This window comes from Amblyomma americanum, chromosome 5, assembly GCF_052857255.1.
Source record: "Amblyomma americanum isolate KBUSLIRL-KWMA chromosome 5, ASM5285725v1, whole genome shotgun sequence".
Classification (NCBI taxonomy): Eukaryota; Metazoa; Arthropoda; class Arachnida; order Ixodida; family Ixodidae; genus Amblyomma; species Amblyomma americanum.
Window position 1 is genome coordinate 51,046,548 of NC_135501.1, and position 24,246 is coordinate 51,070,793.

Below are 24,246 nucleotides of genomic sequence, written 5' to 3' on the forward strand. Positions count from 1 at the left end.
GGTGGGAACTCCTCTAAATTGTTTACTCAATGCAGTCTGCTGCCCAGGGATCTGATGGGTTACTCTTGGCATGTCGAAGATTTTAGCGCAAGACTTACAACTCACCTTCTGGTTATCCTAAATGCGTCATGGCAAAAAGCGGGAATTCCACACAGTTGAAAGACCGCGAAAATAATTTTGCTTTGAACATTGCAGGAAATAGATTTCAATTATGCAATATACGGCCAAACTGCTTTAACCTCAAATTTAGTAAACTTTATACAAAGAGTAATACACACTCGCCTCACAAACCATTTTTATGGCGTTAACGACCTCAACTCAGCAGAGATTGGCTTTCCTCGTGGTTGCTCCATATGGTCCGCGCATTTGGATCTATAGAGCTGTAGCGTCCTCTCTTGGGTGGCGCCGGGAACCACCATAGCACGCGCCACCCGGCGAAGAAAATAAAGAACGCCCGTAGCCATGGCTCGTCCAGCCATGGCTCGAGTTCTGTTCTGGTGTCGGTTCGCAGCAGCTGTCTTGTTCCTTCGCTCCTGAGGCGTTAAGCCTAAAACTGGTGACCTAGGACGAGCAATGACCGATCCCGCAGCATTCACGGAACAGGACTCACGTCCGCACGACGTCTCGTCGCTGCAGGTTCGCCTGCCACCTTTCTGACCCCAAAACCTGCAAATTTGGTTCCACCAGATCGAGGCGCAATTTTGCCCTTTTCGCATCAGCTAGGAGACGACGCGGTACTACCATGTCGCCTCGAGCCTTCCTCCTGATGTTGCCGGCGAGGTCTCCGACGTTCCCTCCGCCCCCATGGGCGCTACCCCATATCAGCACTTGAAAACCAAGGTGCTACAGAGGTTTATGCCGTCGGAACGCACCCGCCTCTAGCAGCTCCTCACCGACTTACTGAGGAAGACCTTGGCGACCGGCGCCCTTCCCAGCTTCTGCGTCGAATGCGACAGCTTTTTAAGGAACGTGATATTTTCAACCACTCAGCGTTGCTTCCAGAGCATTTCCTCCAACGCCTTCCCCAGCCCATGCATCTCGTCCTTGCGGCGGCCGGTGACCTCACCCCAGACCGCCTGGCTGAGCTCGCCGAAAGCGTTCATGCGGTGATCTCCCCGTCCGTCATTGCTGTTTTTCCGCCTACAGACCAGGAGATTTCGGGCCTTGAGGCCCATCTCGATGAGCTTGCCGCCTCAGTCGCCGCACTCCGCAGCCCACCCAAGGAGCCGCGGCCGCCTCGTCTCGATCATCGCCCTCTTTCTCTCACGCGTCAGGCAGGGAGTCCCTGCCCTCGGTCTCTCTGCTGGCACCACCGGCGTTTTCGACACCAGGCCACGAAGTGTACACCGCCCTGTTCGTGGCTGGCATCACGCCCGCCGGCATCACTAACGGCGGCGTGTGGTCGCGCCAGTCGTCCGAGTCGCCTGTTTATTGTAACTAACAAGTTCTCCGGCAGCCGGTTACTTATAGACACGGGCGCGGAAATCAGCGTGGTTGCCCCGAGTAAGGCTGATCGTTCCAAGTCTTCAGGGCAGGCACACCATGCTGCCAACGCCTCGTCTATAGCCACGTACGGACTACGATCTCTCAACCTAGACTTCAGGCTTCGCCGCACTTTTCGATGGGTCTTCGTCATCACAGACGTGTTTCGCCCGATCATCGGCTCGGACTTCCTCTCATACTTCGATTTGGATGTCAGCGTGCGGCATCGTCGCCTTACCGACGGCCTGACTCATCTCTCCATCTCGGGAGTCTTGTCCGACTTTGCTCCCATGGGCGTCCGCACCCCGATATTTTCCAATTTCGAAAAAGTGTTGGGCGATTTCCCGGCGCTCACCAAGCCATGCAAACTCTCTCAGGCGCCAAAACATGCGGTTACACACCACATCATCACCCGGTGTCCAACCGCAGCTGCTCGGCCCCGCCGCTTGTTTGGACACAGTCTAGTTATTGTCAAACGTGAGTTAGACCACACGCTGCTGCTTGGCATTAAGCCGCAACTCGATGGACACTTCCTACGCGTACCGGCGCAGCGCCTACGCGCACGGGCGTAAGCTGGATCCTGTCTGCGCACGCACAAAGGGCGACGCGCGCGCAGGCGCGAGCAGGGCGCAGATATCTGTACATGTCAGATATCCGCGCCTGAGTGCGCGCGTCGGAACGGGGTTCGGTTTACAACAATAGACAATTTTTGTTGGGCGTGCGCAGTAAGCTAGCGTACGCATCTCTTACTGCGTTGCGTACGCTGTGAACAGTGTAAACACGACATTTGAGTTGGCCGTGCCGTAGCGTCCCTCACTCAGAAACCTAGACGACGCTTCCATCACAGCCCTCACGGACTTTGCGAACGGATGTTGGAGGGAAGGAATACTCCCAGCGTCTTGGAAACACGACATCGTTAAATTCATTCCAAAACCGGGGAAAAAGCTCGCGCTCGAAAATCTCAGACCTATTTCGCTTACTTCTTGCTTAGGAAAAATGATTGAGCACGTCATACTCGACAGACTCCAGTCGCACATGCACAAAGAGAATTTATATCCAAACACTATGGTCGGCTTTAGACCATATTTATCAACACAGGATACGATGCTCAGACTAGCAAACGAGGTCCTATCTCAGGAGCAAGAAAGGAGCACAAGGGCAATCCTAGCTCTAGATTTAACCAAAGCATTTGATAACGTCAAACACAAAGCAATCCTAGATTCTCTTTCACCGTTGAATGTAGGCGAAAGAACGTTTAACTACATCAAGGACTTTCTCTCTGATAGAACGGCTAAAATTCAAATTGTCACAATCAAATCCGACACCTTCACTTTAGGAGACAGAGGAACGCCGCAAGGATCGGTCCTCTCCCCCTTCTTCTTCAATGTAACCCTCATCAAAATGGCATGCGAACTCGCCAAAATTCCAGACCTAGAACACTCCTTGTACGCGGACGATATCACCCTTTGGACCACCAAGGGGAGTATCGGCACGATACAAGATACGCTACAACAAGCGGCAGATGTAGTAGTAGAGGAGGCACAAGCCGCGGGATTTGCGTGTTCTCCCCAAAAATCTGAACTCCTCATCCTACACCCAAAGTGTCAAAAAAAAAATAAAGCGCCTGAGATCAAAACATACGCGGAAGGGGCAGCCATCCTTGAAGTGGAAACACTAAGAATCTTGGGAATGCTGATACAGTCAAACCGAAAAAACAACACAATAATTAAGAAGCTGAGAAACACCGTCAACCAACAAGGCGGAAATTTGGGCGAGTTGGTAAGTGTTCATTTTCGCTCACAGCGCAACACGAACGGGACACAAGACGAAGGACTAGCACAAACAGGCGCTGACTATCAACTGGTTTTTTTATTGAAGAACGAAAAGCATATAAATACCATCAGTGAGCTACTTATCAATAAACAAAAGTTATCTGGAAGGCACGTGGGAGGATAGATAGCTCAATTCCCTCTCAGATAACGTTATGGAAGGGCTGCTGATACATTTTGCACCGTTGTGGTAAATATAAAAAGCTTCCATAACTTCGCGTGTTAGTTTATTGTTATGTCGGAACAGGATGCGCGTGTTCTTGTAATCGGGAACACATTGGCATTTTTTGCACTGGAAAGACGCCTGGGCAAGGGGGTCCCCTTTAGCGCTCCTTTCTGCATGATCCTTTTCATGCCTGCATTGGCATTGCCCGCTGTGGGAGCCTGTGTGAGACAGGGGGTCATTTTTTCTGGTGTTTTCGTGCTCCAGCAAGCGTTTGCTAACGCACCTGCCAGTCTGGCCGATGTACATGGCACCGCAAGAGAAGGGTACCTGGTATACCACCCCTACCTCGCAAGGTATAGATGGCGACACATAGCGTACTTGACAAGCATCACTCTTGCTCTTGCCGTAGTGCCTCTGATTCACCTGTCTGCACATTGCGCTAAGTTTTTTAGGTGCAGAAAAGACGACATCAACGTCGTATCTACCCGCAACTTTTTTCAGCCCATGTGACAAGCAGTGTGCGTACGGGACCACAGCCGGCTTTTTCTTTTTGGCTTCTTTCGGCTGAGCCCCATTCTTGAGCTGCCTAAGAAGTTTCTCCGCTGCCCTGGAAATGAGTTGATCTGGGTACCCGTTCACACGTAACCTGCCTGTTTGCGCCAAAATGCTCTCTCGCGTCCTTTTATGGCAAGATTTCCTGAGAGCTGATTGCAGGCAAGATGCGGCAATGCCCTCCTTTATGAGCTTAGAATGGCCAGACCGGAAGTTTAGCAATGGTTTCGCAGTCCTCGGGCGATACCACCAACACAAGTGTTTTTCACCCCCACACAGTGCCAAATCCAAAACCTGCAGTTCTTTGTTGCTGGGAACCTCTGTTCTGAACTCCAGCCGACGTCCGCATTCCTTAAAAGTCTTCAGAACGTCGACTAGACTTCTAGGCAAACTGCCTGTTCGGGTGAGCACCAAGTAATCGTCGACGAAGTAATCGTGCACGAAGTAATCGTGCATAGGCTCCAGGGTGGCACCTGTGTTAGGCGACATCTTTTTAAGCAGGGTTGATAGGGAAATTGAAAAGGCATTGGATGGGGTAGTTGTCAGAATTTTTCGGTATGTAGACGATTACTTGGTGCTCACCCGAACAGGCAGTTTGCCTAGAAGTCTAGTCGACGTTCTGAAGACTTTTAAGGAATGCGGACGTGGGCTGGAGTTATCTAGTGATAAGAATAAGACGTCAAAGCACATCAACGCTCGGGTGAAGAAATTTTCATCGGTGATTACTGATAACTAGAGTGAGTGCACTGCGAGCCTTTTTTTGTTCCAGGAAGAAAAACTGTGCAAACCGAAGAAAATGTAGGAACTGACTAAAAGCTAGGAAACTTCTTTGCGAGGGGCCGCTGAAACCAGGAAATCACATTGCATTGAGTTAAACCCCATAGATGGACACATCCTAGGCATACGGCGGAGCACCCGCGCGCCCAGCGCCGCGTTGCAACGGGCGTCGAAAAAAGGCGTCCACCTCCATGCTCCCTGTGCTGGCTAGTTCCCCTCTCGAGCCGACCGAAGGAATTTCAAGCGTGAAGAAAGGGGACTTGGGGAGCGCTGAAAGGACAACTTAAACCGCGAAGAAAAGTTCCAGGAACCTGAGAGAGCTTCAAGCCATGAAGAAAAGAGTTTCCGAGAGCCACGCGGTCCTCCTATTGTAAACCGAACCCCGCTTCCGACGCGCGCGCTCACGCCGGATATCTGTTATGTACAGATATCTGCGCCCTGCTCGCGCCTGCGCGCCCGTCGCGCTTTGCGCATGCGCCTACTGGATCCAGCGTACGCACTTGCGCGTAGGCGCTACGCCGGTCCGCGTAAGATGTGTAAATCGAGTTGGGGCTTCAGGCCTAAGAGCTTGAAAATCGCCAAATTATCTGAAGAACGGGGGCTAGTTATCGCTTATGCCGGTACGTGTGGGCAAGAGGAGGCGAAAAAAAGCTAATCGCTACCTTTTTTGCGAGCTATTGCGTAAGAGAATCTAGCGCCGTCTTGTATTTATTCCGAAGCGGGCCAGATGATCGCCGCCATGTTCTCTACGCAGCGCGCAGCGTGCCACGTTGCGTACGCTACGCTATGCTTTATAGCGAGCGGGCGTCTGCAACGCGCGGCTAGATACGTTGCGTTCTGCGCATGCGCATTTGTTAGCCGCAGTGTCGTTGCGTGCGCAAACTCACTGCTTACGTCAAACTAAATGTGTCCAATAGGAGGACCGTGGGGCTCTCGGGGACTCTTTTCTTCATGGCTTGAAGCTCTTTCAGGCTCCTGGAACTTTATTTCGCGGTCTAAGTTGTTCTTCTAGCGCCCCCCAAATCCCCTTTCTTCACGCTTGAAATTCCTTCGGTCGGCTCGAGAGGGGGAACGAGCTAGCACAGGGAGCATGGAGGTGGATGCCTCTTTTCGACGCCCGTCGCGGCGCGGCGCTGGCTGCGCAGGCGCTCCGCCAAATGCCTAGGATGTGTACATCGAGTTGGGGCTTTATCCGCCCGTCGTCCAGCGCGTGGGCGTCTCCGCTGCATCTAGTGGCCCCAGCGTGATCCCGGTGACTGGCGTCCGTGTGGCGACTATAGGGCGTTGAATGCCAAGACTGTGCGCGATAGCTATCCGCTGCCCCACATCCGGGACTTTACGTCGTACTTCGCCGGCTGCACCATTTTTAGCAAAGTTGACCTGGTTAAGGCGTATCACCAAGTTCCGATCGATTTGTTTAAGTACGTGCGGATGCCTTTTGGACTACGCAATTCGGCTTAAACCTTCCAGCGGTTCATTGCTGAGGTCACGCGGGGCCTACCGACTACATTCGTGTACCTTGATGATGTCGTCATCGCCAGCCCTACGCCTGATGGTCATGAGATATGCCCACGTGCTTTGTTCAAGCGTCTACTGCAGTACGGCCTGGTTGTGAACGCCTCCAAGTGTGTTTTTGGTGCATCTGAGGGAGAGTTGTTGAGTCATCACATATCTTCCCAGCGTATTCGCCCTATCGCGTCCCACTGCCAGACCATTGAAAATTATCCCCAGCATACAACACTGCGCCAGTTACGATGATTCCTGGGACTGGTAAATTTTTCCATGCGCTTTATCCCGAAGTGTGCTGAGCTGATTCGGCCCCTCACCGACCTCCGCCGATCAACCGCTGGCCCGTCTTCCGCCATTTCTTGGTCATCAGAAGCGCGGGCCGCCTTTACTGCCACAATGCAAGCAGTCACGAAAGCCGTGCTTCTTGTCCATCCGCGCAGCAACGCTCTTACGAGATTGATGATAGATGCCTCCAGCGTGGCAGTCGGAGCCGTCTTACAGCAGTATATTAACTCCGAGTGGCGACCATTGTTTTTTACTCTCGGAATCTAATTCCTGCTGAGACCCGCACAACGTCTTCGGTCGAGAGCTATTAGCCATCTGCTCCGGGATACAGTAATTTCGGCCTTTGTAGAAGGATGCCAGTTCCACGTGCTGACCGATCATAAGCCACTGGCGTATGTGTTCCGCAGCAACTCAAAGAAGTACGTGTCTCGAGAACTCCGTCAGCTCGCTTATATCTCGGAGTTTACTACAGACATCCGCCATGTGAAAGGTGCCGCCAACGCCACCGCTGACGCCCTCTCTCGTATAGCCGCAGTAGACACCCCATCTCCCACTGTCAACTTGGCCGCATTCTCGTCCGCACAGCAGAATGACCGCCAGCTCGCCGCTTTTCGAGAGAACCCCCGTTCTCTCCCACTACAGCTTGTGCCCCATCCCTGCTCGCCTGAGCCTTTGTGGTGCGATGTGGCAACAGACATTCCCCGTCCTTTTGTTCCGGCTTCACTACGTCGCCCCATCTTCCATTGCCTACGTGACATATGCCACCCGGGCATTCGGGCTACTCAGCGCCTTCTCACCTAGCGCTATGTTTGGCACAGAATCAAAGCTGATGTGCGCGCTTGGAGGCGCCTGTGCCTGCCCAGCCAGACGACCAAGATATGCCGTCATACCAAGACGCCTTCCCAAGCCCTCCTACCACTTTACCGTCGTTTCGACCATGTACATCTCGACATATTCGGCCCTCTACCTGTGTCTCGAGGCTACCGTTTTACTCTGACTATGGTCGACCGCTTCACTCATTGGCCGGAGGCAGTACCTATTCCTGACATTACCGCAGGAACGGCTTCCTGCGCCTTCATTTCTGCGTGGGTATCTCCATTTGGTTGCCCTGACACCGTGACAACCGACCGTGGACTCCAGTTTGAGTCCTCCCTGTTTGGTTCCCTTAATCATATTCTCGGCGCCAGGCATTGCCGCACCATTGCATACCACCCGTGTGCTAACGGCATGGTGGAACGCTTTCACCGCCAATTGAAGGCCGCCCTAGCTGCCCACCGCAGTTGCGCCACCTGGGTCGACTCCTTGCCACTTGTGCTCCTTGTCCAAATGGCCGTCATCTGAGAAGACTTAGTGTTCAGCTGCTGAGCTGGTGTGTGGTAGTCCTCTGCCTCTTGAGGTGACTTATTTACATCCCAGCAGCTCCGAGCACAGCCCCAAGAATTCCTTCAACGCCTGCTGGACTGCGTTAAAGGCTACAGGCCTACTTCCCCGCGTCCGTCCCGCCTTTATATCATTTTGGTGAACTCTGACCTGGCCACTTCGACTCAGGTTTTTGCTCGCCGCGACACTGTCCGAGCATCAGTAACAGCGGCCTACGATGGACCTTTCCACGTTCTTCACCGCACCCCGAAAGCCACCACCATTCTACAGAACGGCCGTGAATAGACCGTCAGCCTAGACCGCCTTAAGCCGGCTTACGTGGAGACCGCACTGGAAAGTCTCGCATCGCCGCCTAACCTAGTGGTCTATTGCCCTTGCCGGCCCTCCGTCCGTTTCAATTTCTATTCTAAGCGGGGGGACCTCTAGCGCCGTCTTGGGTGGTGCCGGGAACCCGGATAGCGCGCGCCACCCGGACAAGAAAATAAAGGCGGCATCTGGCCGTGGGTCATGCTGCCACGGCTCGCAGTTCTGTTCTGGTGCCGGTTCGCAGCAGTGGTCTTGTTCCTTCGCTCCGGAGGCGTTAAGCCTGCAGAGCCGAATTCTGCTCTCAATGAGCAAGACGGGAGTTTCGGCGTTCATGGCAATTGATATTGCTAAGGCATCTGACAACGCGGAGTACACTGTCCTCCTTAACAAACTTGCACAGCTACATCCACCACTCTACATTTATGCCTGGATTGGTAATTTTTAAAAGCCAAATTTTTCTTCTGTAGGGACGGATCTTTCTGTTGTAATGCCTATGTTCAATCAAGAGGTGTGCCGCAAGAATCTGTCCTGTCACCGCTGCTCTATAACTTATTGGTTTGGGGCATCCCCATTCATCCTCACATTACAGTTTTTGTATACGCGGATGATATCGCTTTTTTGCCTCCGAAAAGAATATCCATGCTCTTTATCAGTCTTGGCAGGCAGACCTGAATGCTCTTCAATACTGGTTGAACCAAATTATTTTTTCACTTGATATCAGCAAATGTTGCGTCCTCGTTATTCCGCTGGCATCCTTTTGTAAATCTCGACAGTCTACCGATCCACCGTAATTTCGCAGGTGGAGGCGGTTAAATACCTAGGTGTTACTGGTATCGCGCCAGCATATCAAGAATAAAGTATTTAAAGGGGAACTTGATCTGGGCCGTTTGATACGAGTAGACAATAAAAAATTTGCCATGCGTCGCAACACGTTACTGTTTCCTTATCTGACTTATGAGAGACCGACTCTGGGAGTTGGTTGCGTCTTGTTCTCTGGTAGCGCAAGCTTCGAGCTGCAGCCCTTAGCCTTATTAGAAAGGCGTTCCCTACGGCTCTGCCTCCGTCTCCCAAAATCAACTTCAAACGCTGCCATATACCTGGAAGTCCGCATACCCGGTCTCTATTCCCGCTTCCTACTTCTTACGGTGCGTACTTTCCTCAGGTCTTTTGACCCGGCCCCCGGAGTTATTACTCCTATTTTTCTATCCAAACCACACCCCCTTTTCTCTAACCACTAGCCACAGTATCAGCTTCCGCAAGTTAGGCTCACGCAGATCCTGTTAGCCCCGCTTCAGGTCGATCTGATCTTCTTGCAATAAGTTGCTTATACGGAGGCTTACCCGTCTTCTATTAAAATTATGTTTTTTCTGTCCGATGCGAAGCATATGCCCGAAAATATCCTACATGGTGTTAATGCTAAAAAACAACTGTACTTTCCTCATCATACTGTTGTCTCCGCTGATGCCTTCGGTGATTGGGATATATTCACAGGATCTAGCATGCAGCTGTTCCGTTCGTATCCCTTAATGTACTTCTATATTCTTCGCAGAGGTTTTGGCTATTTGTTTGGCTCTTCTCAAAATTCCGAGGTATGAAGCACTGGTTCCTATCCTTGCAGACTGCCTTTCTGCTTTTTCCTCTCTCCACTTACGATAAACATCTATTGAATCGTACTATTAGGCTTTTGTTACACGCACAGTGAGTGAGGTTCGTTTTGTTTGCTGTGCGAGGCGGGAACGATTCCACTGCTCCAAGACGGCGGTCAAATTTCGATGGTGAAGAAGTTCTAGAGGCCCGGGTACTGAACAATGTCAGTGCACGGTAAAGAACACCAGGTGGTCGAACTTTCTGGAGCCCTTCACTAAGGCGCCGTTAAACACCCATAAACCGTAATTCAAACCGTTTAGTATGGGTACCTGGTAATTGTGGTGTCGATTTTAGAATGGCGGCTAATTTATTGGCAAGATCTGCTCTCAGTGTCGTTCTAATGTCCCCTCCATCGCCGAATTCTGTTCAAGATTTGTCACTTCGAGCGGTTCCAACATATCTCAGCAAGCTTGAGTTATCCGTTCGGCAACACCGTGAATTTTCAGCACTTAAAATACCATATGAAAATGCGGTAGTGTAAATCAAGGCTGTGTGAGGTAGGTGTCAATGAAGCTTCTGCGCTGCCGAATTCCTCACCTAAATTGCTACTTATGAATATGCGAATTCACTACGACCAACCTTTGTGACTGAAGTGATGGTGGTATGACACGTTTAATAAAACAGCCTTAATGTTTGGGTTTTAACAGGTCCTTGGCCAATGTGACAAGGCCGCGTTGCAGGTTCATGATCATGATCATCATTATCAGCCTGACTACAGCCACTGCAGGAACAAGCCCTCTCCCATGTCTGTCCAATTAACATTGTCGTTTGCCATCTGCGGCCGCCTGTGCCTGCGAACTTAGCATCATCCGCTCACCTAACCTGCCTCCCCCTGCTACGCTTGCCTTCTGTTGGAATCTACTCCGTCACCCTTAAGGACCAGCGGCTATTTTGCCTTCGCATCAAATGCCCTGACCAAGTCCATTTCTTCTTGTTGATTTTGACTAGGACGTCATTAACCCGCGTTAGTTCCCTTCCGGGAACAAACCCGGGAACTGATGTGGAGAAGTTTAAAGAATAGAACATTTTCGCCTCTATTTGCGGCTGTTAGCACTTCAGAGAAAGCAGTATTTGGAGTTTTCTCTTTCGTGGTTAGGTCTGTCTTTGTCGTTTCCAGTTATCTCACTCGGTGCGAGCGTCAGGGTATTCTGGTTAAGTGGTGTTTGCGGCTACCTTCATGACTACATTACTGCAACTGCTAGCTTACTTTATTAACTGTGTACAAAAGTCTTCCGAACATCCAAAAAGTGTACTTTTTATAATCCTGATACTTCAAATTTGTTTCTTTTAATTTTTCAATAGCTGTTAGTATTTTTTTCTGCCTTCAGTTATTCCGCTATTCTACTTCAGCGCCTCATGCCTTTTTTTTCCCCGTGCAGATATTTCCTTGGAATTCACCACTGCACCTTGGCAAATTCCCCCGAATGAGCATGTACCATGTTTACTGAGGTAAACAACGACAACAACAACAACATAGTGTGAGAGGCATGGAGTTTAACACACGAAGCGAATGGCTGCGCTGATAGCAGAGTGAGCTAATGCAGTGGCAAGCGAAGCTAATCTGTTCTTGCGAGAGAAAGAAATTTTTTAAAGTGTTTTGAAAGAATTCTATATGGACGAATGTCCAGTTTTTGTGATAACTGTAACATGCTAACGCCTAGTAAACATGGTTTTATGAAGAACATTTTGACAGAGAAAGCACTTCTAACCCAAAAAGAACTAATTTTAAGGTCCTCTCAACAGAAGCATCTTACATTAGGCATTTTCGTTCGCTTTTCAAAAGCATTCAATCGAATCATTCAAAAAACAATGTTGGCCAAATCCCAACGCTATGGTAAGATCCTACCTCACATGCTTTGTGCAGCTAGTGCCTGTTACCAACTATTTATCAAACTTCAAACTCCTCTCCTCTGGCATTCCGCCGGGCAGCGTTTTGGGGCCCTTGCTTTTCTTCCTTTATGACAATGACCTCGTCTGCATAAGTACGATTCCTTGATTTGAAATTTACGCAGACCACACTAGTCAATTCTTCAAAGCCGTGCACGTACAATATCTTGAACAGCAAGCTATAGACGGTGTAACCGTACTTCATGAATTGTCTGAATAGAATTGGCTAATTATAAAAACTGAAAAAACCAAGGTTTTACTTTCTAGGCCTGGTAATAAGCTGATTTCATGTCATGGTGGAACAAGTGGAAATGATCGGTGACAAATTGCTGAAGGTTGTTGGTGTCCTATTTGGAATGCGGAATGCGATATTTGTTACCGCAGCGTATTAGGCCCATGTTATAAAATACACTGTTTTCTTCTGTTCTTAATTATTATTACTTGGTGTGGAGTACCACAACCTTTACCAATATTATACCGCTGCATCTATTTCAGAAGAGAATTTTATGATCCGTGATTTTACCGTTCTCAACCGATCCTTGCGGCTCTTGGCATCACCCCCGTTCCCCAGCTGTATGACATCATAATTGTACGGACTTACAAGACTAGCATTTTAAAACATAACTCATTCATAACACCGATGCCCCTTTTAGAAGTGAAAGAACAGAAGTATTCCACTCGAGCTCGTTCCATATGAACGGTGCCTAAAACTCGCACGAATTATGGTCGCCAAATGTTGCTCTATACTCCTTCTTATTTACTAAATAATGTGTCAGATTGATACATACATAGGCCTTATCGACAATGTTGTGAAACTGTGATTTCTATTCGCTTTTTGTTAATGTTACTTTTTGTGCTCACGTGATGTTTTATGCCATATTCATATGTAAATGCTATTATTGTAACATATATGACGGTTTATTCAAATGTAACTAATATTATAATGAATTGTTCGTGTATACTGCTGAAAACTCCTTGTAGGGTGCGTCGACCTCTCTCAAGCCTTTCTTCTGGCTTTTTGTCTGCACACCCAGCCTCTCCATGATGTTGAATAAAATTTAATCTAATGAATTTAAAATCAGGCTCTAACCTTTATATTTGCTTGGTGGGACTTTTGAGATCCGGCAACCTCTTCCCGTAGAAAACCTTCCACGGTTGGCTGGCCGCCAACGCAGCGGCAGACGGCGGTCAATGAGTTTTCTCTCTGGCGAGTATCCTATGCTCTCACATAAAATGGCAAAGAAGATGATCACACTCTGCAGTCGCAAATTTGTGATGAGATAGCCACCCTTTATTCATTTCATGAATGCCGTCTACTCCTGCCTCAACAACCGAAACTACTAGACAATGATTTTGCATTGCGACCTGAAATATAAGCTTGACTCCAGAATACAGTTTTGTGACGAAGCTCTAGTATGAGATATATAAATCCACCCCTCAGAGGGTGGCCGAAATGGTCATGTGCATGTCCGCCTGACAACTTGCCTCGATATTGCACTTCTAGTAATATGAAAGGGGTAACTTTGAAACTATGAAACGGGTAGCCTTGTAACTTGCTGGATGCCTTATACTTACTGTAATTGGAAAGAAGTAAGCTTGGCGAGTGGCCATTCATGAATCGCCGAAGCGGTGGCACAAGGCAAAATTCCCTGAAAGAATCTTCGCCAACATGTTTATTTTATTTATTTATTTATATATTTTTTACATATACTGGAGCTCCATTCGGACCTATGAACTCTTCACGTTCTATTGGGTACTTCAACAGTGACAACACGTACGCTATAAAACGTATGCTATAGACAGTGTCACAGGCACTTCTGTAGCCGTCGACTACCTTATATAAAAGCCTTTCATTCCATTAGTATGGTTTTCCCATGCAGTCAGCTAGGTGCGACAGAAATAAATGAAGCTTAACAGATGCAGAATCGGGACCCAGAACACCAGCAGTGAGGCGCGAAAAAGCAAGTGTTGAGCCGCTCCTACACGGCGGCAGAGGCGCGGAGCCAGTAAAATGCGCGGTAGCGCCCCTTGCTGCGAGGAGAGGTGTTTTGCTCCAGCCTCTACGCTGCCGCGCGACTCTGTTCGCGCCACTATGCCAGTATTCCAGTTCACTACAGCAGGACGTAGGGAGGGACGCCGCGGGTATGAGCCATTGAAGGCTTTCGCCTTAATAGAAAACAAAGAGCAGAGAGACAAATTTAATCAACACCTGAGAATGCAATGCTATCTATGGCTTTGCGGAACATCTCGTAATTATTAAGGTCGGTAATATCTGCGGAAAGGTGATTCTAGTCGCTCGAGGTACGCGGCAAGAATTAGTGAGAAAAATATTTGGTATTACAAGAATCAAAACCGACTTTATGAGGATGATCAGTACGATGGGATGCACAAAATAGCTGAGGGATAAGGCGGTCACGCCGTATTGGGTGATACAATTTGTGAAAGAAAGCGATACGAGACACTTTGCGACGAAGTGACAGCAATGGAACAGAAAGACGTTCTTTCACTCATATGCCTAAAATGAATTACAAGCACAACTACGGGTAATTTTTATGTGGCTGGAAAATAAAACACGACATGCGTCATTATATAATAAGGGAATAATTACTCATGGACGTCCACCCAAGCGCAGCAATACGGCTACAAACGAAAGTCATACAGCTACCACAGAAAGTTCGTATTTGATGAAAAATTCGCCCTGGCCCGGCCTTCTAACCCGGGACAACCGCTTAACCGGGGCAGTCGCTCTATCAACTCAGCTAACTGCAAGACTATAGCGCAGAGTAGACCTGACACAAGAAACGAACAACAATTCTGTGTCCTGTCTACTCTGCGCTACAGCCTCTCACTTGATCATGCACCAACAAGCCATAAAGCCACGCTTTTCGGCTAAATGGCATGGCTAGCTTATCGTAGGGCGAGAGCGAAGTGATGAACAATTGACTCGAAGTGGGAACAGTGTTGGTCATGTATTGTTTACTGACTGACGTCTGTCGATTCGCAGCCGTACGGCCACAATGGAAAGGTATACAGCTTCCACAGAAACTTAGTAGTTAAATGTCGACAGGTATATTTAATGACGGTATTTCCAATTGTGCTGGGCATTGCAACGTCGGTATGGAGGTCTGACCCTCTTGATCCACCACTTGTAGAAGTTGGCCCTTTTAAAACCCTGCCCAGCGTCCTTAAGTTGTATGAGGAGCTTTCAGATCGCCGAATATGACCACTTGATTTGAGCCTGCTAAACTTGTACTTCCATGTGTAATTGGACTGAGGTCCCCTTCCGCGTTTCGAGGTGAGCTGTAGAAAATGAGTATAAGGGTGCTTGGTCATACACTTTCTTGAGGGATGGTCTCAACCAGGACGTGGTTTGAATTGATGCAGTGGATAGTATGCTGCGCCGGTCTTGACCGTCTTTAAGATTACGGTCGCGAAGCGCGAGGGATGCATCATTTATAATTTTAGGATATCCAGTGAGCGTTGGTTAAGTATCTGTTTCTTGAAGGCAGATCACGTCCGGAGGTATTGGATCATCCTGCGCAAAAAATCCAGGGAGGCTTTCTTGTGGCTGATGTTACGACAGTTCCGCTGGCTGGCTTGTGGCCGGTGATAGGTAGTGCTAAGCTGTGCGATCATGACTTATAACGGATTCGCAATCGCTTATGTCACTTACGTTGGTCAAGCGGCAGTAGGTTTCTTTCATGCGCTTTGAGACCCGCTTATATATTTTCGTGGACCTTGTTTGACTTCGTTTACAGTCCTGCGGAGGCCATTGTGAATAGTGCCGTGTTGTTGCAGCTGAAATCGAAATTCTTGTAACTGCGTAAACATTTGCTGTTGCTTTGAAACTATATCCTCAAGGATCTCATGCATTTTGCCGAAATCTTCATTGGTCGCATATTGCGAGGTGGCTGCTGGAGGTCGGGCGGCGACGACCACGCCGCGTCTAATTAGAGGCAGCTGAGGTGGCGGATGCTTGAGTGCGGTTGGTGACGGATCATGCATCTGACACTGGCGTCAGTTGTGGGTTGACGCGTGCGGCGCGTTGTTATCCGCGCATACGGCGACGGCTGGTCCCAGCCGCCTGCCAGAAGCAACCGCTGACTCATCGGCTGTGTGGGATAACGGAGACTTCATGGAGTGCCAGAACTGAGGCGACTTACATCCGGACGAAGACCCACTTTCCAGTGGAAATGGGCGGCCGTGACGCACGACGGACAATACTCCAACTGGACGGTAAACCTCACCAGAAGAAATCAAGGACGGCTGGCGAGAGGCGACACGATCGCGATATCGGGAACCACGATAACACCATCCGTCACATCAATTGAGGCAGAGTATATGTGAAACAGCGGTCTAATTACTTGTTAGTATCCAGCCAAACTCATCCATCAGACTACAAAGGTTGGCCATATACGTAACCTTCTCAGAATTCTCTCAGCAGGCGGGAGAATTTGTCCGCTCCTTATGACCTAACATCGCATCACCGTGTGCCCAACGTGGTCATACCATCGGTATCTAGAACCAGAGAGTAGAGTGGAACCGAATCTGAGCCCGAAACCGGAAGAAACCCCACATTTTTTTCCTGCAACTGCAACCAAATACAACTCAGGTTTTTCGCCATTACAGTTCTGTTCAGAATCGGTTCGGGACTCGGTTAAGCCGCACTTTTCTTGCTGCACGGCATACTTTTCCTTCTTTTTTTCACAGAAAACTAGATGTGCTACCGTGCAGATTTAGGCATAGAAAGTTGTCTGTGGTAGATAGTGCGAAAATAGCACCCATTCTGTGCAAGAACAAAACTGACGCAAGATTGGTTTCTGGGAAATCATATAAGCAAATAAACCTAATTGGCGCTTTTGTAATTTTCTCGCGGTAATTCTAAACCATTGTACTCTAGACTGATGTGAAATCTTGAGTTTTAGTTTCCCCTTTCATATGTTTTGAGGTAGTTTCAGTTGAAGAGTTAGCTCTGCTCTAATTCAAAACCCACGTAGGGCAAGTAGCTCGCTTCCCTTTCTTTGTGTCATGTACCATGATATGTGAAGCATGCACACAACCACGTTGTGCAACATTCATTTTCGGTGGTATTCATTGATAGGCAGCAGAGACAAATTAAGACTCGCCACGAAGGTTCATCGTTTGCAGCGCTCGGCTGCTCATCCGGAGGTAGCGGGTTCAATCCCGACCGACCGAGGCGTCCGCATTCCGTTGGCGGCGACATGCAAAAATGAGCGTGCGCTTTGCAATGTCAACGTATGTTGAAGATCCCCAGCTGATCGAAGTCAATCTGAACTCTTGCACTATTCAGAGTCCCTAAAAGCCCCCGTGTCACTTCCGCCACATATATTTTTACTATAAATATAAAATCAAGGTTGTATAAATCGCTCCAATTTTTTTTTAGAATCCGGACCTTGCTGCATGCGACGGAAGTAAGCAAGGAAAAGTGGGCTTGTGGGAGCAGTAAAGATATTTTAGAAAAAAATTAAACAGTGACTAAACAACGGGGTAATGCGGAAACACATGAGCTTGCTTCCATGCGATAATGATTACGCACAGAAAAATGCTCCTGTAATGAAATGTGGCTGCGATGAAAGGATCTTGTGCTATGCTGATGCACTGAATTGGCCCTCCATTTAAATAAAAGTAGATGCCGATCGCTAGCGGGCGACTTCGTCACGCTGCTTTCCGGGTTCTTGGCGTCTTAGACAAGGGGCTTATCCATTTCCTTGCCGGCGTTCCTTCCTAGAACGCTTGGATGACGGCATACGTTAAGCATTAACAGCAATCCGCCTCTACTGAGCGAGAAAACAATGTATCAGCACAAAACTCCGAAAAATGGCATTTAGTCCCCTGTTACGAGCAACTGCAAGGAGGGGACGGTTTGCGATTTTCAAAAATAAATATACTGAAATAAGATGGTGGGCATAAAGCGTATAAACGATTCACAAGACTCTATTAAAGAAGCCAAAAGTTATGTCGATGCATAAGTTTCCTTTGTGAGCGCCCCAAAAATGCAACAATGAAGGACTTGTAACAGCGTGGTAACGCAACGTCGCAAGAAATATATAGCAGTTTGGGCTCGTGCAAACGCGAAGTGTTCCCAACCGACAGTAGCCTGATTTTTTTTTATGACAGACGCTGTTGACCTGAAAAAAATGAGGATGACTTCATGGGAGTAAGCCGAAATCTTAATTTCACGCTTTACTAGCGTGAAGGCACGATTAGCTGTTTTTAAGTATACTGCGCTGTTGGTGCTCGAGATATGTAAAACGAATTGCAAAGGTGATGTGGAATAAATCATCCAAAGGAAAATATGTTTGGTGAGCTCTTGTTTGTTTGAGAGAGACAGTTTTGCCGCAAGGCTCATGGTGAGTTGGGGGAGGGCGGTAGAGAGAGGGGGTGCCCGCAGTCTTATACCAAGTGGTCGAGGGGGGTCGCGGTGGCCTTCGCCGAAGATTCATGTAGATGTGCCATTGAGGTGACTGGCAAGTTGTTTTGGGGGACGTGGGGGGCAGAAAGGCGTCTGTAACTGCCGATACACGACAGCTTCCTCTCTGAACATTGTGCAGTAAGGTAGAGGGAACATCCGGGGGCTCCAGCGGCGCTCGCGCGAGCACCCTGAATGGGAGAAATTCCCGACTGACACAACAGTATACCTATTGCTCATGCAACTGGGTCTCCAGAACTGCTGAAGCTGGAAGGTTTTGTACTTCAAAACTCTCAAGTTTCGCGTCTCATCATGCACATCAAGTAAATTATGGGGTTTACATAACCCACTTGCATTAATTTTGAGTTGAGTTAATTTTGTGGCTCGGCCGTAAATTCCTATACTGTTCTCAGCAGGCAAGTGGGTACAGTGAAAATATTTCCAATAAAACAAATTTTGATTTGTTATTTCATATCGCCATGTCAGATAGAAAAGTGAAAATTATTTTACATTAAGAATTTTTTTTCCCTCATGAAGCCGTTTGAACCTGTTCGAACCGGAGCGGAATTCCGCTCCAGAGCCGAACACGGAACAGAGCCCGAAAGGCTTGAGCCGAAACACGAAAGGAACCCAAATTCCAGCACGACGCCCTGTCTACGGCAACAAGCGGATGACAGGGCAATGGCAATTAGATAACACAAAGTAGTAGCGGCATTAGTTAATGAAGCGCGCAATTAGCTCCTATGTAATAACTCAATTATTCCATACTCTTCGGGTCGTATCATTTTATCTAATTTATTTTTCCATTAAAGTCCCGAAGGCATTACATAATGTGGGTGGGGGTGGGGGGAGGGGGGGGGTGTCCGTACAGGTTGGGGTGGTTTCAAAACAAAAGGAAAAATGAAGAAATAAGAAAAAAAATCAAAACAATAACACCGGATCTAACACCTATGTTAAAAAAGGAAAGATTTAGCGGATATCAAGAACAATTGAAAGTGTACATACCCGTAGGAGTTAATTTTATTTGAAAAGGCATTCTGATTTCAGGCTGGGTGGTGTAATTAAAGGGCACTTCACGGGTATTTGCCCAGATTTTCTTAGTAGGGAACTACTGACGTCCGCTTCCAATTATTGTTGTCAGTAAAAAAAGAATAATTGCCTCTTTCTGGTTATATTAACATTGCTCCTTTTGCAAAAGTCAAATTTCTCTCAGAAAAAAATGTGTTTAAATACCTTCCTTGCAGTCAAGACAAACTCCGTTCATCCTTGCCGGAAATGGCGAGTTCCCAGCGTTTTCAAATCAATGGCAAAGTGAATGAATCGCTCTGCGATTTACGCCCAAATGTCGCTGTCGACGCATCCATGTCCTTCCGAAATCGGCTCCTGATGGCGACGCCTGTTTTTTGCTTTCTTGCCTTTTTTACTTTTTAATACCTCGATTTTCGGTGAAAGTGGCCCTATGTAATTAGACCGCAGTGTCTATTTATAGAGGCCAACTGCTATTAGTTCCCAGCTTCCCTTCAACACCACAGCTCGTCTGTGTGTCTACTTTCTATGAGCTAACCGCTATATTGTTGTGCTACGCTGGACTGCGCTAAGTATCATTATCAGAGCAGCGCATAGTGGACGATGCTTACTTCCATGGCTGGCACTTAAGAATACGCAAATGATTCGAGAGCTACATGCAACCGCCAAGGTTGAGGCGAATGAACTGCTTTTTTTTCTGTGCACTATCGAGTGAATTTGCATGCAGCACCTCATGCTTTCAACAATGTGAATAGATCCGGTCCAGTCGCCTGCAAACGCAATAGAATTCAGATGATCGCAAACTGATTACCTTCACATGCGTCATATGGAGGCCACAGAAATGAACTTATTCAGCTGCGACGCACATTGGATCATAGGGGGTGTTGAGATCTGCGTGAATATAGCTATGTAAGACAGAGCTGGCGTAATCAGCTGCACATCCCACGCATTCATTATTCGCCGATGTACGTGTAGTCACGGACATCTCTGTAAGAGTTGAGCAGATCCCACCAGGAATAATTCCGTTGATTTGGCGTCTAAATTAATGTCGCGGTACTGCCTCCCAGAAGAGTTCGGGGTTGCTGTTCCCCAAAAGCTATGTTGCAGAAACAAACGCCCATCATTTCGTTCACACTAGTCTGCGTTCTACACAGAATTCTTTCCATACGTTTCTGTTTGGGAACTTGCAAAATAAGAGTGATGACTGCAACGCCATATGACCACTTTTATTCATCGGCCAGGAGAGTCTCTGCCTTGCACATTTTGCAAAATAGCAAATATTTTGCTAAGTAAGCTGTCGTTTCAGCATTGGAAGTCATGCATATTTTCGGCGCTTCAATGAAAGGAATTATGACACTGGATAGTTGGAAACTGACTGAGCCAGAAAATGCTACCAATTATTCAAAAACTGGAAACATTCGTTGTGTGCAAATATGTATATGTGAACTTTACATGCATGTCTTGGTTTGGTTTATAAGTGTTTAACATCCCAAAGGGACTCAGGCTACGGGAGACGCCGTAGTGAAGGGCTCCGGAAATTTCAATCACCTGGGATTCTTTAACGTGCACTAACATCGCACAGCACACGGGTCTCTAGAATTTCGCCTACATCGAAATTCCACCGCCGCGACCGGGATCGAACCCGCGTCTCTCGGGTCAGTAGCCGAGTGCCATGACCACTGAACCACCGCGGCGGCTTTACATGCATGCCTCAGCTGCCTTAGTATATACATTATTCCCAGTGTCCTGAACGGAAATATCCCCACCGACTACGCTTTACGGCCCCTCATATTACAAGCCAGTTTATAAAATGTTCGTACCCTCGTTTGTTTCCTGTGGTTCACCTTTAGACACGGTTTACAATGCTAACAAGGTGCATGCATATGTTTAATGTCCTTTTCATTTAAAGGGTTTATTTTTATTAAACATAAATAGCAGATATCTGCACAACTCTTCCTGGGACACACAATTCTGCGCTAAATATTGTTCATCCTTCAAGTTCGCATAGGCACAGAATCTCATATATACGCTTTAGATGTGCATTCGTAGTACGCACTTTTATAAGACCAGCATTTATGAAAGAGCTTGCCTCCTTGACGGCCTTTTACTTTTCAGAGAATATTCTCCTGCTGCGTCCAGAGAATAGACTTTCATGGAATGCACTCATCTTCAGTGGTTCAAATGAAAACATTGCGAGAATATCAGGTAAGTTCCGCTTAATTCTATTGGTCAGAATAAGTGAGGTTACTTTGCAGCACTAAGTGTGTCCGTCTTTCATCTAATGTCACAACCTTACCTTGTTCTCGTAGTTTGAAACAGGTACACGTAAATATTGGCCCTTAGTGGAGTTGGCAACTTCGTTTCGTCACTGCACTTGATTTTACTCGTAGCCTACTAAGTAGCCTAGATCTCGATGCCGCGGTGCGCCAGATAACAGAGACTTCGAGCATCGTTCCAGGAAATGTGCCAGCAAAGGATCATAATAAAAGCCGACCTTTTGTTGATCACTTACTGTTGTGTTGCCGCAGTTAAGAAATGCATAATCTCAACAGTTTCACAAGCGAAATGAGGATTGAAGATTGCAGTCGTAGGAAATACGTTAAAAAAACTGCAAAGACATTATAGAGACCTACCTATCAATAACGCAGAGCCAGCATCAGAAGTAAATTTTTAGTGGAATGTTGATAAACTTAACTGGAAGGCGGCCACCGCACACACAGGACCGGAGTGATTGGATGGCTATTATCGCGGCCCTCCTCCTGCATTGGGCGTATTTAGGCAGGTAAGTTTTATAAGAAAAATACAACTAAAATGCCATACTGAGAAAAAACGAATTAATAAGAGCATCAAGGGAGCGTCGACAATGTATGCCCCCTCAGGAAAGAGACTAGCAGCTGCTTGGAGCATCTGTGCGCTTGCTTCGTGTGCGGCGGACGGGAGGATAGGTTCTAATGAAACGTGCGAGCCGACATAAGCACAGGGTAATAAAATAAATCAGACCCTCTCATAGGGAACTGCGTAGCTTATAAATGCGTTTGCATTACTGATGTTTTGACCGGCATACGTTTAGCTCCTAGTCGCAATTGGTGGGGAAAGCCATTCTCCCAGCATGCTGTGTTCGCTTCATTTACGTTCTCCTTCATATTCTTTTGATGATGATGACGATAAATTAAAATCACCTAAGGGCAGCTTTGGCCGAAAAAGCCCTATGCCAGGTGTTTTTCTTAGCACAAGGTGAGGCCAGACACCCACTTTTATTTCATTTCATTCCAGAGATGACGTGCATCAGACCAGGGAAAGCTTGATGCCATGTGTCACCGGTTGCTAAACGGCAGCACTGGGGATCGAAAGCCGCGTCCCTTAGACGCGAGGCCCGTATTCCTTTGATTCCATACCCCGCAGCAATCGTTATTTTTCGCGGATGACTAATGACAACACTTCTTGTACGTTACACTTCGTCGTCCTTGAGATCTGCCCAGTTCCTTTTCGATTTAAAACCGCGACTCTACTTAGAGCCAGGCTAAAAGTAGAAGGTGTACAAACGACTATGATCACGGCACTTTGAGGAAACGAGTCCACGCATCCTTTCAATTAAATCGCTCACGCTTGTGCCGCACGATGTCTATATGAAAACGAGAACTTTATCTGCATAGGGTAACAGCACTGCGAGCGAAATAGTAACTGAACCCTAAATTTCACTGAGCCCCGTGCACCCAAAGATCAACCAATGCAGTCAGTGATGCATCTTAAGCACACTAGAAAAGCTACGCACATCTGCAAGATGTTAACCCAGACAGTGAAAAAAAGGTGCCCACGATTTCTAGTAATCACGCACAATATTAAAATTACGCTCACGCTTTAAAGCGTAGAAAGTTGGCATGCAAAGAACAGTGCAAAAGTGGTTCGTACATTGGACAGTAGGATACTTGGCCAGTAAAATGAGCTATCAAAACAGGATGATTGTAGGAAAAATACACTTTAACTGCGTAATTGCTATCATGAGGGCCATCATGATGATGAAGCGCGATACGAAACGCAGATCAGTTTGTTTGTGTACCGAGTTGAATGTTTGAAAGCAACATTCAGTACAGCGGATGCGAATACACGCAATCCTTTGAGTCTCCTGCACATCGCACACTTCTTTGGATAAGTGGAATAATTCTTATGGGAACGCAATTTTAACGCGAGAGCGTGAGAGCAGACGTTCTGAGGAAACGCCTTGTACGATGTCACACTAATTCAGGACTGGTCAGAATGGTTATGACGTCACACGTTCAGCGGTGAAATCAAAACGATTAAAACGGCAGTTCAGTTGTGATTACGAGGTCGTAGCAGGATTAAATGTCTCTATGAGAGGTAAGGATGTAAAGTAAATTATTTGATGCAAAGAAAATTGCGGTAATTAGTTGGCAATCGAACCCACGATCCTTCAGTGTCGTGTCAGACACGCTGAACCTTGGCCATGGACACGCTACCGCTTGTATCTTATAGTGTGTCTCATGGTGTAGTTGGCTTATGGTAATTAGTGTAAATATTGTGTGCAATTAGAAAGAGGTAATAAATAAGAAAGTAGTAATAACTATTAACGCTATTGAGTTAAGGCGTTAAGATCTTAAAGGCGAAAAACCCCTTAAGTCGTTAAGACGTTTAAGGTGGAACTTGTCCCCTTAATTTTTTAAATGTCACATCATCAAAAAGCCCTTTGTGAATGGCTCTGTGCAGTACATAACGTCCCGGAGGAAGAAAACGTTTCTAAAATGAGCTTTTTATCTATTTTTCATAATACTGACTTCAGATTCTGCTAGCTACTTAAGTTCATTGCCGAGTGGCTTCGTTAGCAAGCAGAACAAGTTACTAAATGAGCCTGAATTGTACTCCGATGAGTACGCAGGATATTAAATTGTAGAGTCGTCCACACACCTGCCTAGAGCACTGGAGGGGTGCGCTCTGCTATGCATTTATGACATTCA

At 47.4% G+C, this 24,246-nt stretch overlaps 1 protein-coding gene across 1 annotated transcript in view; it reads right to left on the minus strand.

Annotated features, from left to right (window-relative positions):
- The window catches only part of LOC144134682 (uncharacterized), a 53,165-nt gene extending 31,128 nt beyond the window's left edge, over positions 1-22,037 (minus strand). The window contains exon 1 of the transcript XR_013315212.1: positions 21,910-22,037. The gene's annotated coding sequence lies outside the window, so the exon portion shown is untranslated. The remainder of the gene's footprint in view (positions 1-21,909) is intronic.
- Positions 22,038-24,246: the final 2,209 nt, after the last annotated feature.